The sequence below is a fragment of the Piliocolobus tephrosceles genome, chromosome 5 (assembly GCF_002776525.5).
Source record: "Piliocolobus tephrosceles isolate RC106 chromosome 5, ASM277652v3, whole genome shotgun sequence".
NCBI classification, from domain to species: domain Eukaryota; kingdom Metazoa; phylum Chordata; class Mammalia; order Primates; family Cercopithecidae; genus Piliocolobus; species Piliocolobus tephrosceles.
Genome location: NC_045438.1, coordinates 3,467,649 through 3,479,109, shown reverse-complemented (window position 1 = coordinate 3,479,109; position 11,461 = coordinate 3,467,649). Strand labels below are relative to the sequence as shown.

The 11,461-nt window shown below is 39.3% G+C and overlaps 1 protein-coding gene across 2 annotated transcripts in view; it reads right to left on the bottom strand.

The window, feature by feature from the left end:
• Positions 1-11,461, bottom strand: part of FAM184A (family with sequence similarity 184 member A) — a 119,267-nt gene that overhangs the window by 63,979 nt on the left and 43,827 nt on the right. The gene's annotated exons all lie outside the window — the stretch shown is intronic.

Genomic DNA, 11,461 nt, shown 5'->3' with positions numbered 1-11,461 from the left:
TTCAATTTAAGACTGTTTTTTACTACAAATGAAACAGCAAAGAGGAAATGGACAAAGGAGGCAATTGGCCTAAGAGAAAGGAGTTCTCACATGTCCCAATCTAGCTTACCAGGGACTGTGAAGGGGTGTTCAGGAGAAAAAGCCTCATAGGAAGGCTCTGCCCTGTGTTGGTGTCCTAGAGATACGAGAGGCTTCACATGAGGAGAAGCCCTAGGCCCTAAGTCTTCCCAAAAGCCTTTTATCTTTGTAATGGCGTGTTTAAATATTTTAAATTTTAAAATTTCCTTTCCCAATTCCCCTACAGTTTGCTTTTAATGTTGATCCTCTTCTCTCTTGAAGTTGCTAGTGATCTCTTTATAAAAGCCAATTTGTACTTTTTCTCTTCATAATTCAAATGCCATAGTTTTTACTCATTGGCTAATTCTCTCTCTGCCTCCAAGCAACCCAATTCTGTAAGCCAGTGTTTTGAGTACAGGTCTTTATCTTCATTTTAGTTTCTAGGTTTTAATGATTTCACTGAGATGTCCCAACCTTAATTTCAAATGACAACATATTCCCTGTACAGTAACACTCTCCTTCCTTCCCTCTGTTCCTTGGATGCCCTCCATCATACCACTGTGGTCACACGGTGAAATATTCATGACTGTTATTTAAGGCTTAGAGATGTGTCCACTTTCTTTCCCCTGAAGCGAAAAGAAGTAAACGCCATACAATCAAAAAATCCAGCAGCTAAAAATCAGTGTCTGGAGATTTGCTCATGTTAATGTGATATTACTCTGACTTTAGAAATGAATTCCAGCATCAGACACCAGAAACTGCAGTTGTGATGGAAAAGTGTTGCCATTTTTTATAGCGAAACTATTCATACAGCCTGAGGCAATGGTGGCAGACTGGCTGGCTCTCCAAATACCACCGTCGCTCCAGATCCTCCTTGCTAAAGATAGGCTGTCACTCTCTGGGACTGCAGTTGTGCTTGCAGAAGAAACCAGAAGCCTGCCTCAGCACAGGGGCATCATGCGCTTTCTCCACACAGGGCTTTGTCTTCCAGATGCAGTGGCCCTGTCCATACACTCGCGTGCTCTGCCATCATACCGAAGGTAAAAAGATTGAGAGATGGCAGGAACCCATCTGTCTTGCCATGCTATCCCTTTTTGCAAAGTCTACAGGAAAAAATGTGAACAGGAGTACCTATTCACATTCTGTTTTTTAAAAAACTCCAATTTCAAATTCCAAATCATGTCCCCAATAAACTAACACAGATCCCAAGGAGGACTCCCTTCCTTTACACACTTCCACGTAAAGGCAGCCTATAAGCCAAGAAAGCTTCCCATTCCCATCATCCCCTTGGGTTATATCCACCCACCAAGCCAATGGTCATAAAAGACTGAAAGGATCTGTGATATAACAAGGGCACCAAAAATAAAATTCTAAGCCCCCCAACCGATTAAGTGGACCCGCCTCTTAGCCAAGTGGACCCCAAAGAAAACTGAAAAACTAGTTTGGGCCATGACTGAAAGGGAGGGGTCAGACATGCCTCATTACGGATTGGACATGCTGGGCTTGTCTGCACTCTACACTTGGGAGTTTAGACACAACTGACTGATGTTAACACTAAAACAGAGACCGTAAGACTGACAAAACAGACTCTTCATAGCAATAAAATACCAAATTCCAAACAACATCATGTGATGCTATACCAAGAGTTAGGGGAGGATGTGGAGAAATAGGAACACTTTTACACTGTTGGTGGGATTGTAAACTAGTTCAACCATTATGGAAAACAGTATGGCGATTCCTCAAGGATCTAGAACTAGATGTACCATATGACCCAGCCATCCCACTACTGGGTATATACCCAAAGGATTATAAATTATTCTACTACAAAGACACATGCACACGTATGTTTATTGTGGCACTATTCACAATAGCAAAGACTTGGAATCAACCCAAATGTCCATCAGTGACAGACTGGATTAAGAAAATGTGGCACATATACACCATGGAATACTATGCAGCCATAAAAAAGGATGAGTTTGAGTCCTTTGTAGGGACATGGATGCAGCTGGAAACCATCATTCTTAGCAAACTATCACAAGAAGAGAAAACCAAACACCGCATGTTCTCACTCATAGGTGGGAACTGAACAATGAGCTCACTTGGACTCAGGAAGGGGAACATCACACAATGGGGCCTATCATGGGGCAGGGAGGGATTGCATTGGGGAGTTATACCTGATATAAATGATGAATTGATGGGTGCTGACGACTTGATGGGTGCAGCACACCAACATGGCACAAGTATACATATGTAACAAACCTGCACGTTGTGCACATGTACCCTAGAACTGAAAGTATAATAAAAAAGAAAAAAATGAATAAAATAAAAATTAAAAAAAAGAAGAAAAGAGAGAAGAATCAAACAGACACAATAAAAAATGATAAAGGGGATATTACCACTGATGCCAGAGAAATACAAACTACCATCAGGGAATATTTAAACACCTCTACGCAAATAAACTAGAAAATCTAGAAGAAATGGATAAAATCCTGGACACATACACCCTCCCTAGACTCAACCAGGAAGAAGTTGAATCCCTGAATAGACCAATTAACAGGCTCGGAAATTGAGGCAATAATTAACAGCCTACCAACCAAAAAAAGTCCAGGACCAGAGAGATTCACAGCTGAATTCTACCAGAGGTACAAGGAGGAGCTGTACGGTACCATTCCTTCTGAAACTGTTCCAATCAACAGAAAAAAAAGGAATCCTCCCTAACTCATTTTATGAGGCCATTATCATCCTGATACCAAAGCCTGGCAGAGCCACAACAAAAACAGAGACTTTTAGACCAATATCTCTTATGAACATCAATGCAAAAATCCTCAATAAAATACTGGCAAACCAAATCCAGCAGCATATCTAAAAGCTTATCCACCACGATCAAGTGGGCTTCATCCCTGGGATGCAAGGCTGGTTCAACATACATAAATCAAAAATCCAGCATATAAACAGAACCAAAGACAAAAACCACACGATTATCTCAATAGATGCAGAAAAGGTGTTTGACAAAATTCAACGGCCTTTCATGCTAAAAACGCTCAATAAATTAGGTACTGATGGGACGTACCTCAAAATAGTAAGAGCTATTTATGACAAACCCACAGCCAATATCATACTGAATGGGCAAAAACTGGAAGCATTCCCTTTGAAAACTGGTATAAGACAGGGATGCCCTCTCTCACCACTCCTATTCAACATACTGTTGGAAGTTCTGGCTAGGGCAACCAGGCAGGAGAAAGAAATAAAGGGTATTCAATTAGGAAAAGATGAAGTCAAACTGTCCCTGTTTGAAGATGACATGATTGTATATTTAGAAAACCCTGTCATCTCAGCCCAAAATCTCCTTAAGCTGATAAGCAACTTCAGCAAAATCTCAGGATACAAAATCAATGTGTAAAAATCACAAGAATTCTTATACACCAATAACAGACAAACAGAGAGCCAAATCATGAGTGAACTCCCATTCACAATTGCTTCAAAGAGAATAAAATACCTAGGAATCCAACTTACAAGGGATGTGAAGGACCTCTTCAAGGAGAACTATAAACCACTGCTCACCAAAATAAAAGAGGACACAAACAAATGGAAGAACATTCCATGCTCATGGATAGGAAGAATCAACATTGTAAAAATGGCCATACTGCCCAAGGTAATTTATAGATTAATGCCATCCCTATCAAGCTACCAATGACTTTCTTCACAGAATTGGAAAAAACTGCTTTAAAGTTCCTATGGAACCAAAAAAGAGCCCACATTGCCAAGACAATCCTAAGCCAAAAGAACAAAGCTGGAGCTGGAGGCATCATGCTACCTGACTTCAAACTATACTGCAAGGCTACAGTAACCAAAACAGCATGGTACTGGTACCAAAACAGAGATGTAGACTAATGGAACAAAAAAGAGCCCTCAGAAATAATCCCACACATCTACAACCAGCTGATCTTTGACAAAAGTGACAAAAACAAGAAATGGGGAAAGGATTCCCTATTTAATAAAAGGTGCTCGGAAAACTGGCTAGCCATATGTAGAAAGCTGAAACTGGATCCCTTCCTTACACCTTACACAAAAATTAATTCAAGATGGATTAAAGACTTAAATGTTAGACCTAAAACCATAAAAACCCTAGTAGGAAACCTAGGCAATACCATTCAGGACATAGGCATGGGCAAGGACTTCATGTCTAGAACACCAAAAGCAACGGCAACAAAAGCCAAAATTGACAAATGGGATATGATTAAACTAAAGAGCTTCTGCACAGCAAAAGAAACTACCATCAGAGTGAACAGGCAACCTACAGAATGGGAGAAAATTTCTGCAATCTACTCATCTGACAAAGGGCTGATATCCAGAATCTACAAAGAACTCAAAGAAACGTACAAGAATAAAACAACCCCATTAAAAAGTGCGCAAAGGATATGAACAGACACTTCTCAAAAGAAGACATTTATGCAGTCAATAGACACATGAAAAAATGCTCATCATCACTGGCCATCAGAGAAATGCAAATCAAACCCACAACAAGATACCATCTCACACCAGTTAGAATGGAGATCATTAAAAAGTCAGGAAACAGCAGGTGCTGGAGAGGATGTGGAGAAATAGGAACACTTTTACACTGTTGGGGGAACTGTAAACTAGTTCAACCATTGTGGAAGACAGTGTGGCAATTCCTCAAGGATCTAGAACTAGAAATACCATTTGACCTAGCCATCCCATTACTGGGTATATACCCAAAGGAGTATAAATCATGCTGCCATAAAGACACATGCACATGTATGTTTATTGCAGCACTATTCACAATAGCAAAGACTTGGAAACAACGCAAATGTCCATCAATGATAGACTCGATTAAGAAAATGTGGCACATATACACCATGGAATACTATGTAGCCACAAAAAAGGATGAGTTCATGTCCTTTTTAGGGACATGGATGCAGCTGGAAACCATCATTCTCAGCAATCTATAGCAAAGACAAAACCAAACACCACATATTCTCACTCATAGGTGAGAACTGAATAATGAGAACACTTGGACACAGAAAGGGGAACATCACACACCAGGGCCTGTCATGGGGTTGGGGGAGCGGGGAGGGATAGCATTAGGAGATATACCTAATGTAAATAACGAGTTAATGGGTACAGGGATAGCATGAGGAGATATACCTAATGTAAATGACGAATTAATGGGTGCAGCACACCAACGTGGCACATGTATACATCTGTAACAAATCTGCACGTTGTGCACATGTACCCTAGAACTTAAAGTATAACAAAATAAATAAATGGCAAAAACCGCAATTACTTTTGCACCAAGCTGTTCAAAAAAAAAGAGAAAAAAAAGAAAAGAAAAGAAAAATTCTAGGCATGTAGCTAGCCCCAGAGGTAATTCAGCAACTTGTTAAATGAGAAGGTAATAGTATCCTAAGAACAATAGCCAAGGAAGTTAAAGCTCCAGAGATGTTTGCTTTTCCTATAGAAACTAAAGCTAACATCCTAACACACATCCTTGAGTTGTCTTTTAGAGGCTTGAACCCCCACTGAATGGATCTGCTGGCACACAGACTCCAGATAAGAGGGAAATGAAGACTAAATTTTAGTTATTACCCCTTGTTTTATTAATAAGTTTCTTTCTGAGGAACTCAGAGAAAGTCATTCCCTCTAGCAAGTTAACATTTTTCTACTGAACCAAAATGTTTTAAATAAAGCTTCCCTTCCTTAATCAATTGCAAATCCGAAGAGTTCTGAATCTACCTACCACCTGTGAGTGCCCGCCACTTCAAATGTCCTGCCCTTTTAAGCTGAAGCCAATGTGTAGCCTCCTTGTATTGACTTATGATTCAGCCTGTAGCTTCTGCTTTCTTGAAATTTACCCCTGCCTTTAAAAATCCTTGCCTGCAAGCCATTGGGGAGGCTGGATTTGAGCATTTAGCTGCTGGTTCCCCCTGCTTAGCGCTCTGCAATAGGCAACTTTCTGTCACTGCAAAAACTCTGAGGCATGCTTTCACTGTGCCAGGCAAGCAGACTCCAGTCCAGTTCTGTAACTGCAGACCTCCTAAATCCCTTGGAATCTCTTGGGTGATATGAGCATCTTTTGTTCTAATGATGTGACTCCTGGTGGGCTCTTGGGATGGCCTCAAGATGGGGGCTGGCTGCCAGAGGAACCCATCATGTGACTATACAGCTGGAACTTCCAGCCCCATACAGGGGCCTCTAGGGAGGAGACAAGGTCTGAGGGCTGAGTTGATCACCAACAATCAATGATTTAATCAACCACACCTACACAGTGAAGCCTTCATAAAAACACACAAGGCAAGTTTCCAGATTTCTGAACACACTGAGGTGCTGGGAGGGTGGCATGCCTGGAAAAGGCAAGGAAACTCCACATTCCTTCCCACAGACCCTGCCCTATCCATCTCTTCCATCTAACTAACTTCTTCTGTACCCTATAACTGGGGGTAAACGTGTTTTTCCGAGTTCTGAGAGCCATTCTAGCGAATTAATCCAACCCAAGGGAGGGTAGTACGAACCCCCTATTTATGTAAGTTTGCCAGAAGAACTTGCGATTGGCATCTGAATGAGGGCAGTCTTGTGGGATTAAGCCTTTAACCTGTGGGATCTGACGCTATCTTCAGGCAGATAGTGTCAGAAATGAACTGAATTATAGTGTACTCATTTGGTGTCCACTAGAGAACTGGTTGTTGGGGGAGAAAAGCCACACACATTTTGGTGACCAGAGGTGAGGTATTACGTGTTCTATCCAGTGTAAGGGTAGGAAAAACTGTTTTTTCCTATCTCAAATAGGGACACTAAGGAAAAACAAGCCAACCAGCCAGAGAGAAGCCCATTTGCTAGAGTGCCTAGAGCAAAGCTGGTATAGGCCACAGGCTTCAGGCCTTTCCAGGGCTGGTCAGTCCTAGCCACAAGGACGGAAAAGGGAATTCAAAGGGGTAAAATCCAAAGAGAGAACTAAGTCACATCATTAGCATTCTGCTCCCGGAAATGATCTTGGAAAGAACCAGTCCCTGCTGGAATTCATCTTTTGGGGATGAAACGAGGGAAGGAGGAAATATGTGAGTTTCCCCTTGTTGACAATTTATTGAAATAGTCTTCTCTTTTTTCTAATATTTAAATTCCCTCGAAGCTTTGATAAATCAGTTCCAGTCCTGCCTCCTTTAATGAGTCTCCATAAGAGTCTATCTTTTATTTATATCTAGAACCTCTATTGCCTTACCTCACTCAGTCCTGGTTGTCAGTAAATATGTAATTAAATTTGGAGGAGTCTTGATAAGGTTGGAAAGATGTATGAGGATATTAGAGAACCTAAAAAGAAGCTGAAGATATAAAAGCACTGTAGCAATCAAAAAGGTGAAATTTAAAAAGAAAAATGTACAAATTAAAGCGTTAAGTTAGAATAGTATTTAAGTAAACAAAACTAATAAATAAAACAAATAATTGTAAAAGTATTACAGTGAGGAGCTTTTATTTCACTTGATATTCTAATGATATTCTAAGGCAGGAGTCAGCAAACTACAACGTGTAGGCCAAATATGGCTGCTGCTTGTCTTTGTATTAATAAATAAAGTATGATTGGAGCACAGTTATGTCCACTTGTTTATGTATTGCCTATAGCTGCTTTCCTACTATGACAGCAAAGTTGAGTAGTTGTGGAAAATACATTATTACCAACTCCTGTTCTAATCTATACATAGACAAGCCATCTCATCAGCCAAAATTGGCAGCCACAAATACAAAATAATAAAAGATCTAAATTTGCACTAGCTTGGTTTACTCCCTATTAAATAGTACAGGGTTCTTTCCACTACCACTCATATACTGAGAAAACCAATTAAGTGATTCTGGAAGCATATTTTATAAAAGAACATATATTCATGCTGACCATATATTGGTATTTTCCAGGGAAAACAATGTTAAGTAAGTTTCTAAAAACTTAAAAAAGAAATAACAAAATGAAGCCAAACATAATAACAAATTAATACTGCTTTCATTAGTGATCACTTGAAATATATCACTACTAAATTATATTATTTTTAAGTAAGAGTGCTACGTATGTATTTTCAAGTTGAGCTTAACTGGATACAGTATCCTCCAATTGTTCATTTTTCTATGTAATTATAAAGGTAACTATTTATTAGTATCTTTCTCTGAACACTATTTTTCAGATCAAGGTAATATAAAAATTCCCTGTATTATTTGCACACAGAAGATATAACAAAGGTTTGACACTAGACAAAATCACTTAATTTCTTCAAGCTTTGAGTTTCTCAAATATTAAATAAAGATCTTATTTAGTAGCACCATTGATATAAGATCAACTGATCACTGAAATTTCAAAAATTGATGTTATGTAACTATTTTTAAAAATATATGTAACGCGGCCTGGCGCGGTGGCTCAAGCCTGTAATCCCAGCACTTTGGGAGGCCGAGACGGGCGGATCACGAGGTCAGGAGATCGAGACCATCCTGGCTAACACAGTGAAACCCCGTCTCTACTAAAAAATACAAAAAACTAGCTGGGCGAGGTGGCAGGCGCCTGTAGTCCCAGCTACTCGGGAGGCTGAGGCAGGAGAATGGCATAGGCCCGGGAGGCGGAGCTTGCAGTGAGCTGAGATCCGGCCACTGCACTCCAGCCTGGGCGACAGAGCGAGACTCCGTCTCAAAAAAACAAAAAAGAAAAAAAAATATATATATATGTAACGCACTAAAACATGGTAAGACTTCCTTATTAGTTGCATTATTTATTTATGCAGACAGTGAGACTAATTTTAAAAGGAACCTTAGTAAATGATCATAATCACCCATAAAATTGGCTATTTTTTTCCAAATAGAAAAAAAAATCTCTTAAAGTCTCTTTTCATAAAGTAAAAGACATTAAGAGACATTTGCAGTTTTTATGGAACTATGAACATTCATGGAATGGAATAGTACACGAATCATTTCAGCAATTTCATAGTTCCATTTCATGCCAATAATGCATAACTTAACTACGTATTTCATGATGAATAAGCAATAGTGATTTTTACTTGTCCTATAAATCTTTTACTTTTAACTATGTATTTCATGATGAATAAGCAATAGTAATTTTTACTTTTCCTATGATAAATCTTTCACTTTTCCTATGATAAATCAGATAATCTTTTCCACAGGTAAAATGAGAACAATTCTAGATCCTAGGTTTAAAATGATGCCCAGGTAAAATAAGAAGTTTCTGAAATAACCCTCATGTATGCCTGCTCTGGACCAAATTGCCTTCCTGAATATGAAGCCCTAACCCCCAATCTGATGGTATTTGGAGATGGGGCCTTTGGGAGGTAATTAGGTTTAGATGAGACCATCAAAGTGGAGCCCTCATTCTGGGATTGGTGCTATTACATGAAGAGACACCAGAGAGACTGCTTCTGCTCCCTCTCTGCAGTGTGACGACACATCAAGAAGGTGGCCACCTGCAAGCCAGGAATACAGCACTCACTGTGGAACTGAGTTGGCTGGTACCAGGACTTCCCAGCTTCCAGACTGCAAGAAATACATTTTTATTGTTTAAGCCACTCAGTCTAGGGTATGATATTATGGCAGCTCAAGCTGAATAATGTCTTGGCAATATGTAAATATGTTCCCACTAAAATCTAACTCATTAGTCATAAGGTAAATTCACTGAAAGAGTAATAAAGCACATTTGTAATAACGTACACTCACTAAAGTGATATGTATTAGCTTAGTAATGTAAAATATTTTAGCTGGACCTTAATTGTTACATATTACACCAACAGGCTTAACACTGCTAAGGTAAGGGAATCACTGAATAAATAATGGTATATTCATACAATGTAATAACATAAAACCATCAAAAGCACATTTCATTTAGAAGAGTATTTCACAATACAAGAAAAAGTGATATAAGGCAAGTATACAAGTTATATTCAATAAGATCCAATTTTACAGGAAGAAAAAGTAAGTACAGCTATGTAGATAGATATAGATATAGATATAGATATATAGATATAGATATAGATATATAGATATAGATATAGATATGTAAAGAAATAAACCAGGCCGGGCACGGTGGCTCACTCCTGTAATACCAGCACTTTGGGAGGCCTAGGTGGGTGGATTACCTGAGATCAGGAGTTCAAGACCAGCCTGGCCAACATGGTGAAACCCCATCTCTACTAAAAATACAAAAATTAGCTGGACATGGTGGCACGTGCCTTTTATCCCACATACTTGGGAGGCTGAGGCAGGGGAATTGCTTGAATCCGGGAGGCAGAGGTTGCAGCGAGCCAAGATCAGGCTACTGCACTCCAGTCTGGGCAACAAAGTAACTCTGTCCCAAAAAAAAAAAAAAAGAAAAGAAATAAACCAAATGTTTACTGACAAGATTCAGTATTTCTACACATTCTATAATGAATGCATATTCCTATTATAATCAGAATATATTAAGCCTTTTTAATAGGTTAACAGTGACTGCATGACTGCCAGTCTCAATCTCATTTTTTTACTATTAAATTCTGGATACTGCTTCTCTATTCCTTCCAGACCAGGACGGGGCAGGGGGAGGGGAAGGGGGGGGAGAGGGAAGAGGGAAGAGGAGGAGGAGGAGAAGGGGGAGGGGAGAGGGAGGGGAGGGGGAGGAGGAAGGGAGCAAAAGAGGAAGGGAGGGAGCAGGGAGGTGGAAAGGGAAGGGAAGAAAAAGGGTGGGAGAAGACTCTCCCTCAGAATACATAACCACTACATGAGGCAAAAGGTAGCCTACCAAGTCAATAAAGGAGTAATCTCGGATTCAATAATTGTTTAGAAAAAGACCTGGTACGTTTTAAACAAAGAGAATGTTTGTATTATTAAATCTTCAATTCTTCTAGTTGAGTTAATCACCAAAAGGTTACTTGAGCCATAAGACATCAGAGTTAAAGAATATTGAAAACTCTCAAACTTCTCAAAAATAATGGCTTACTTCCTTTTGTCAGAGGCTATTCTATCAGTTCCAGAGCAATAACATACACTAAAGCTCTGTACCTCAATTTATATTCAATGGTACTCCCAGACCAGCCTTATAAATACAATTTTTTTGCAAATTACCCAACTTATTAAAAAAATTATTAAATATTCCCAATGAGCCCTAAATAGCTTACTAAGGAAATCTTATGGTTCTATAAAATGGTTCACTGTTTGGAGCCAGGGTATTAGCACCACATCTCAATATGTCATCCTTACTGTATAAGGGCATGTTAATAAAATGTTTTTAAAGCTGGCTTGCTTTGGAGGTGATGAAATTGCACAAATCACTCCATATTTTCTTAGCGATTCTACTGGTGATCAATAACAGCATACATTTATGCTACCTAGATTACCTGGATGACGGGATTAATCACTGCAACGTAAGAAAAGG